We start from the raw sequence: 8,997 nt of genomic DNA, 5'->3' as shown, positions 1-8,997 counted from the left end.
GTCCAAGAGTCAGACTCAGTTGTTTACTACTGTGCTCTGAGTGACACAGAGAAGGGAACTGCAGGGGGAGCTGAGCACACTCTGAGCAGCAGCGGGGCCTGGGTGCTGAGCATCCGACTATCTGATCCAATCTGTGGCACAGTCTATGGTGTTTTGTCTCTCAGTCTCTGGTTGATACAGAACTCATACAAATGACGAGGACATAAGAATCAGAAGTGAATATTCCCCATACCCAAATCTCATTAGTGAGTTTAGCAAAAGAGTATGACAGCAATAGTTCCTTGTCAAGGATTAAAGTAATTTCAGGGTAAAGTCATGTAAATAGTGAGACTTGGGGCCATTGAAAAAAGAAATAAGAAGCATTGGGATGCTCCTGTACCCTTGCAGAAAAATTTAGAGACCAGAAACATCAATTACATTTGAATAATTAGGGTGGATGACATGTTGTGTGTGTTTGTGTGTTTGTGTGTTCCGAGGTCATTCAGGGACTGAAGGTTGAAAATAGGAGGACTAAAATATATAAGCAGAGACTACCTATGTTCTGTACCAGAGCCTGTATAATAATCAGTGATCACTTCCCAAACCCAGCAGAAAATTGGAAGCTAGCCAGTGATGAATTGAGAAATGGCACATGTAAGTAAGAAAACCAAAATAATTAAAAACTTAAAATATAATAATTAAGTATTCACTTTAGGGAAATAAAATATTATTTAAGAAAGTAACATACCCATAGTCTTTATGATTCAACTAAATTTTCTTCTAGATAAGTTTTACCACCAATTTTTCCTTAAACTTTGTGTATTACTGAGGTTTTGGACTTTTGCTTATCAGCTAAGCTTTAAATTAAAAAAAATATTAAAGTTTATGAATGAGATGGAACTTCATTTCATTTAAAAGTCATTTATATGTTTTTGTGTAAATTTTCTATTCATGTATCTTACCATTCCCTACTGTGTTATGGGGCTTCCCAGATGGTTCAGTGGGAAGGAAATGAGGGTTCAATCTCTGAGTCCAGAAGAGCCCCTGCAGAAGGAAATGGCAACCCACTCCAATATTGTTGCTGGGAAATCCCCTGGACAGAGGATCCTGGTGGTCTGTAGTCCATGGGGTGCATGAAAGTCGGATGTGACTTAGCAACTAAAACAATACCTGTATTAGAGTCATTTAAATATAGATTTGAAAGAGTATTCTCTGTTAAGAAAGTTGTCATAAAAGTGTCATATATATGTCTTTAAAAAGTTTAACACAATCTTTTTGACTTTTTTTATGTTTGCTATGCAGAATTTTAAAAATAGTATGTAGTAAATTTATGAAACTTTTCTTTTATGGATTCTGAGTTATATATTTCATTGTTCACAATCTGTAGCACCTTAAATGATAAAATTTTATCTCATATTTACTTTAATTTATCTCAGATTACTTTTGGCTTTAAATTTGCGTGTGTGTGTCTGTGTGTGTGTGTGTGTGTGTGTGTGTGTTGAGGTTGAGGTTAAGGCTATCTGTTTTTCTCAGTTTTTGTTTATTTTGAGGCAGCTATCCAGGCTCAACATCTTGAATAGCTCGTTTTTCTTCTGATTTTTAAATGTTATATTTGTCTTTTTTCCTCTCTCTTTCATTTTTCCTGATTAAGATTTTCAACCCAGGCATTCTTTTCTGGTCAATATTTATATCTCAGTATTAGCAGTGCTTTTTGCCAGTTGCTTACTGGATATGTAAGGAATACATGTCCAGTCAACTTCAAGCCTGTGCTAGAAACATAGAGAAAACAATGTGGCTGGGAGAGCTGCCTTTGGAGAAGGAGGGAGAGATGAATCCACCCCACTGCATCACAAGATGTGTATGAAGCATCATCTCAGGCTATGGAAACTATCTGCCTGTGTTCCCAGCTCTGTCAGTCGGGGACCCAGGCAAAGTTGCTAAAAACATGTTCACAATTAGTCCTCACAAGGATGGGAGGTGGACAATCAACACTGGAGAACAAGAACGATTTTGTGTCATCTGTCTCCTTGAAGAAGATTTAAATAATGAGGACTGGGATTTAGAGTTTGGAAGAATCACATCTACTTGAAATGCCTTGAAATCTGCAGCTGCCTCAGTGTTTTGAACTCTGTCATTGCTTTGTAGGACATTTTAATTTTTTTTTCTGTTGCCACATTGATTTTTGATGAAGTTTGTAAAAATCTACTTTAGTAACTATCCTTGCTTCTGTTGAGGGTGCTGTTGAAAATTGATTACTGTATTTCGAACATCTTGCCCCTAATTTAAGCAGAACAGGTATGGACAGCTCTGTGGTCTAAGGCTCTTTCCTTCTCTCTCCTCTTCCTCTCCTGCTCCCTTTGCCTCTCTCCTCTCTTGTCTTCTCTCAGCTCTTCTGCTCTTGATTTTCCTGGACTGATTCTGTTTTCATCCTTCTCTGAAGTAAGCATTTCTAATCAACCATTTCTTTGAGCCATCAATGTTTAAAAATAATTTTATTGTGAAATATAACAAATGTTCACAAAAGTATGTAAAACTCACAATATATATTATTTCAGATCAGATCAGTCGCTCAGTTGTGTCCGATTCTTTGTGACCCCTTGAATCGCAGCACGCCAGGCCTCCGTGTCCATCACCAACTCCCGGAGTTCACTGAGACTCACGTCCATCGAGTCAGTGATGCCATCCAGCCATCTCATCCTCTGTCATCCCCTTCTCCTCCTGCCCCCAATACCTCCCAGCATCAGGGTCTTTTCCAATGAATCAACCCTTCACATGAGGTGGCCAAAGTACTGGAGTTTCAGCTTTAGCATCATTCTTTCCAAAGAAATTCCAGGGCTGATCTCATTCAGAATGGACTGGTTGTACCTCCTTGCAATCCAAGGGACTCTCAAGAGTCTTCTCCAACATCACTGTTCAAAAGCATCAATTCTTCGGCACTCAGCTTTCTTCACAGTCCAACTCTCACATCCATTCATGACCACTGGAAAAACCATAACCTTGACTAGATGGACCTTTTTGGCAAAGTAATGTCTCTGCTTTTTAATATGATATCTAGGTTGGTCATAACTTTCCTTCCAAGGAGTAAGCGTCTTTTAATTTCATGGCTGCAGTCACCATCTGTAGTGATTTTGGAGTCCAGAAAAATAAAGTCTGACACTGTTTCCACTGTTTCCTCATCTATTTCCCATGAAGTGGTGGGACCGGATGCCATGATCTTTGTTTTCTGAATGTTGAGCTTTAAGCCAACTTTTTCACTCTCCACTTTCACTTTCATCAAGAGGCTTTTGAGTTCCTCTTCACTTTCTGCCATAAGAGTGGTGTCATCTGTATATCTGAGGTTATTGATATTTCTCCCAGCAATCTTGATTCCAGCTTGTGTTTCTTCCAGTCCAGCATTTCTCATGATGTAGTCTGCATATAAGTTAAATAAACAGGGTGACAATATACAGCCTTGACGAACTCCTTTTCCTATTTGTAACAGTCTGTTGTTCCATGTCCAGTTCTAACTGTTGTTTCCTGACCTGCATGCAAATTTCTCAAGAGGCAGATCAGGTGGTCTGGTACTCCCATCTCTTGAATAATTTTCCACAGTTTATTGTGATCCACACAGTCAAAGGCTTTGGCATAGTCAATAAAGCAGAAATAGATGTTTTTCTGGAACTCTCTTGCTTTTTCCATTTTCCAGCAGATGTTGGCAATTTGATCTCTGGTTCCTCTGCCTTTTCTAAAACCAGCTTGAACATCTGAAAGTTCATGGTTCACATATTGCTGAAGCCTGGCTTGGAGAATTTTGAGCATTACTTTACTAGCGTGTGAGATGAGTGCAATTGTGCAGTAGTTTGAGCATTCTTTGGCACTACCTTTCTTTGGGATTGGAATGAAAACTGACCTTTTCCAGTCCTGTGGCCACTGCTGAGTTTTCCAAATGTGCTGGCATATTGAGTGCAGCACTTTCACAGCATCATCTTTCAGGATTTGGAACAGCTCAACTGGAATTCCATCACCTCCACTAGCTTTGTTGATAGTGATGCTTTCTAAGGCCCACTTGACTTCACATTCCAAGATGTCTGGCTCTAGGTCAGTGATCACACCATCGTGATTATCTTGGTCATGAAGATCTTTTTTGTACAGTTCTTCTGTGTATTCTTGCCATCTCTTTTTAATATCTTCTGCTTCTGTTAGGTCCATACCATTTCTGTCCTTTATCGAACTCATCTTTGCATGAAATATTCCTTTGGTATCTCTGATTTTCTTGAAGAGATCTCTAGTCTTTCCCATTCTGTTGTTTTCCTCTATTTCTTTGCATTGATCGCTGAAGAAGGCTTTTTTTTATCTCTTCTTGCTATTCTTTGGAACTCTACATTCAGATGTTTATATCTTTCCTTTTCTCCTTTGCTTTTCACTTCTCTTCTTTTCACAGCTATTTGTAAGGCCTCCCCAGACAGCCATTTTGCTTTTTTGCATTTCTTTTCTATGAGAATGGTCTTGATCCCTGTCTCCTGTACAATGTCACAGACCTCAGTACATAGCTCATCAGGCACTCTATCTATCAGATCTAGGCCCTTAAATCTATTTCTTACTTCCACTGTATAATCATAAGGGATTTGATTTAGGTCATACCTGAATGGTCTAGTGGTGTTCCCTACTTTCTTCAATTTAAGTCTGAATTTGGCAATAAGGAGTTCATGGCCTGAGCCACAGTCAACTCCTGATCTTGTTTTTGCTGACTGTATAGAGCTTCTCCATCTTTGGCTGCAAAGAATATAATCAATCTGATTTCGATGTTGACCATCTTGTGATGTCCATGTGTAGAGTCTTCTCTTGTGTTGTTGGAAGAGGGTGTTTTCTATGACCAGTGCATTTTCTTGGCAAAACTCTATTAGTCTTTGCCCTGCTTCATTCCATATTCCAAGGCCAAATTTGCCTGTTACTCCAGGTGTTTCTTGACTTCCTACTTTTGCATTCCAGTCCCCTATAATGAAAAGGACATCTTTTTTGGGTGTTAGTTCTAAAAGGTCTTGTAGGTCTTCATAGAACCGTTCAACTTCAGCTTCTTCAGCGTTACTGGTTGGGGCATAGACTTGGATTACTGTGATATTGAATGGTTTGCCTTGGAAACGAACAGAGATCTTTTTGTCGTTTTTAGGTACATACAAATTTGAGACTATGGTTTTTTGCTTATGAACTTTCTTTATGAATTTTAAAATTTCTCTGTATTAGGGTTCCCCAGAGAAACAGAACCAATAGCATTAATTTAATGTGCATGTGTCTTCACCTCTAATAATCCTATTCTGAAGGCCTAGTTTGTTATATGAGGGGATGATATGTTAGCTTTTTTAAGGTAAGTGTTTATGTGATATATCTTTTGCCATTCTTTTGCTTTCAAAATCTTTGGGCATTATATTTCAAGTTTGGAATAAATCCTCAGATATCCACACTCTCAAGTGTTCGTTGGCCTCCTATTTCACTGAGAAAATAGAAGCAATAAGAAAATTTTCACAAGCTCCTACACTTAACACTTTTTAAGGTAATTCACAGATTTCCATTTCTTTCCGTTGGTTACTGGAAATTTATTTCCTGCCTTTGATTGTATCATGTTTTCTCAATTCTTTATGCATCTTGTAGATTTGCTTTGTTGTGTGAGCTTTTGAAGCAGCAGATACCTCTCCCAGTATTTATGGTCTGTCTGGTCTTGACTAGAAGAGACCTTCCTCAGTCAGCAGTGCTAAATATGAGGCAAGATAGAGACCAGTCCCTTTGAGAGTGTACTCCTGAAGAAATTTGGACAAGGACCCGTTGGTTTCCTATCTTTTCATTTGGAGGAAACACCTCAGTTGTATCCTTTCTCCACCTTGCAGATCAGTAGTAGCTGTAATACCATGCCATTCTTTTTTCCTTTGCTGATAGCTGTTCTAGTGACCAAGCCCTGCCAGACATTCAGTGCTAAGTATGACCCAAAGCAAGTAGAAACTGGCTCCATGGGTGATGCTTTGAATTGTCTGACATAAGACCCCCTTCACTCTGTGTGGGGTTAAAACCAGTTCTACGCTGATTCCCAGTCTTGCAGGGCAGTGCTCGTTGTGGAACCACACTCTCCCTTCCCTTGTTCCTTACTATCCCAAGGGACCAGGCTCTGCTCCGTCCTGAATAGGGGGAGATAGAGACCATTCCTACTCTGAAATGATAGGAGTAAGGCCAGCTCCTTCTCCTCCCCCCATTAGCTCTCTTTTCCCCTGTGGAGGAAGAACCTCAGTTCTGCTCTTCCAGGTTCACAGGGCAGGACTGGCAGCAAAAGAGACGTCCTGCATTTTCCTTTGTTTCTCACTATCCCAAGGGATTGCTTTGTGCCTGTCATACTGGGCATGAGGTAAGATAGAAAGCCACCCCACAGAGCGTGCCCTGAGAGGACTGAAGGTCGGGTGCAAGCTCCAGAATCACTCCCTTCCCCCATGGGGGACACGGTGGGTACAGGCTATCTCCTTGGCACTGGGCTGAGCCCATCTGGCTGAGGGACGGATGTGGGTGAAGTGAAGTTGCTCTTCTCTCCCCTGTAAATGTGACTGCTCTCAGCTTGTTCTTCCGCGAGTGCGTTTACTTTTAGCTGGGTTTGGCATTGTCCTTCAAGGTATATTGTTGCTAACATCATTGTTAAGTCCATGTCTGTGGAGGAAGGAGAGATAGGGCTTCCTCCTTTGCCATTATGCTGATAGTCCACATCGTGTCTTTTAAATCTTTCAAAAATGTCAGGAAAGTGTTACCATATATATTTTCAGATGAGAAAACTGAGGCTTAACTCTCCTATCCAATAAGTCAGAATTCATACCGGGGTTTTTGAACATGTTTTATGTACTAACCTACTCTGTTTACAGAGACTTACAGGGGCTTATATTCAGTATTATGTTCAAAATAGTGAGAAGGAAACCTAGCAAGAAGCCTAACCCAAGTTTCTGAGCAACCATAGCTCAGACCCCAAGATGGCAGTATTTGCATTGGCCTTACCTGTGGGTATGATTGAGTATGAAGCAGCAAAATCTGGTCTTTGGCTCAATGGGGATGTAGTCTCTGATTGGCTAAGCATAATCCCTGAGAATCCTTTGTTAATGTAAAAAAATAAAAGGTATTGAAAAGACAAGTCAGTTTTGGGGGACAGCCCCGTGCAGAAGAATGGAGATGCATGTGAGATCCTCCCTGGTGGTTTTGTGGCTTCATTTTTGTTGTAAGTTAATGAAGAGTTTTAGCCAGGTTGACACAGTAAGTCCAGGGAATATTTTTAAAAGTTTTCAAAACGGTGTATTGCATGTATTGCTTTGGGGTAGAAGGAGAGAAGAATTTGGGACCGTGTTATGGTTCGGCTGGGATTCATTCTGGAAAGGAGTAAGAGATGCAAATTAGAAAGCAATAAAAATGGGTGAGCTATCTCTCAGATCTCTCTTTGCTTTTTGAACAGGCGTGAGTGGCAAAAATCAAGTGGAACAGAGTCCTCCATCCCTGGTGGTCCTGGAGGGAGAGAATTGCACATTTCAATGCAATTTTACAGTGAGCCCCTTTAACAACCTAAGGTGGTACACACAGGACACTGGGAGAGGTCTTGTTTCCCTGATAACCATGACTTACAGTGACAACAAAAAGTCAAATGGACAGTACACAGCGACTGTGGATGCAACTGCCAAGCATAGCTCCCTGCACATCACAGCTGCCCAGCTCAGCGATCCAGCCTTCTACATCTGTGTGGTGGGTGCACGATGCTCCCCAGGCACTCACACTCTGTACAAAAACCTGCACCTGGAGGTTGTCAAGGAGCATTTTTTGAAATGTTGTATGCAATTTCAAAGTGAGCTAATGCTTCTCTTTCAGACATAGATGAATTTGTATCTACTAACATAGAGGTATCCTAGCTCAACACAGACAGTTAACTGCTCACCTGGTTATTCCCAAGGATAAGACCATCATATTGCATTACTACCCTGAAGTAGATGATAATTTTGATTAAAAGGGAGAAGTCAGCTCTGTGTGGGGTCAAGCAACTCGTAGAATGTAGATTGAGTATAAAAGCAAAATGTTGACGAAGCTGATGACAATATTTGGTAAGACTGCTAATGTCTTTTGCATTTGCTTTCTTTATCTCACAGGCATTATGCACAGAAAATGACAATACCTTCCTTCTTGTATAATTTAATGTAGATTGGAAGAAGAATCCATATAAGACTTATGAAGCAGGGTCCGGATATAAGATAATTATCCTGAGCTACAGTGTCAATAACTAAATTCATATATATCAGCTCATTGAGAAGGTTTTTCACTGATTGGAGAGAAAAGAGTCTTACAAGATTTTCCCTGGAAAGGGTTGATTTTAATTATTCAATTTTTATAACTTGTACATGGTAGATGGTCAAGAATTTTATATAAGTAGAAAGATAAGAGAAAAATCTAGGAGATAAATAGTAGATGTATCTCTCCAACTACTCTGCAACTACTCTACACTTGATCTTGATGTGGTCCTCTCTCCATGTTACCTTTTCAGAGATCAGAAGACACTGGGTGAGTGTGTGCACAGGGGCATAGATCTGATTTCTGATTTGCTGAGGAGTCTCTCAGATTCTTGTGACAGCAAATTCATGAATATGCACTCAGATAAACAAGTTGCTTGACCTGGTAGTGTCTGAGAGCTCACAGATTCCAACCTGAGTTCTCATGAGTCTGGAGAATGGAAAAAAATAGTGAAGTCTTTGGGAGTTTCATTCCTGGTTCTTTTTTGGCAGCTGTGCTGTGATTTGGCTGTCTTTGAAGCTATGAATTAAAAGGGCAGATCCTAGTAATCTCTATAAATCTGAAAGTTATAGAAGGGTGGCTAGTGTTACTGGGGTCAGCTGGGGGGGGGGTTGTGAAAAGGAAACATATTCTTTCAAAAAATAATTGGCCATTAATATATCTCCTTTGTCTCTGGTTCTCTGTTCAAACAGGGGTGAGCAGCCAATATAAATTGGACCAGAGTCCTTCATTCCTGAGTATCCAGGAGAG

This window comes from Bos indicus x Bos taurus, chromosome 10 (genome assembly GCF_003369695.1).
Source record: "Bos indicus x Bos taurus breed Angus x Brahman F1 hybrid chromosome 10, Bos_hybrid_MaternalHap_v2.0, whole genome shotgun sequence".
In the NCBI taxonomy this organism is placed as follows: Eukaryota; Metazoa; Chordata; class Mammalia; order Artiodactyla; family Bovidae; genus Bos; species Bos indicus x Bos taurus.
Note: the sequence above shows the minus strand (reverse complement) of the source record.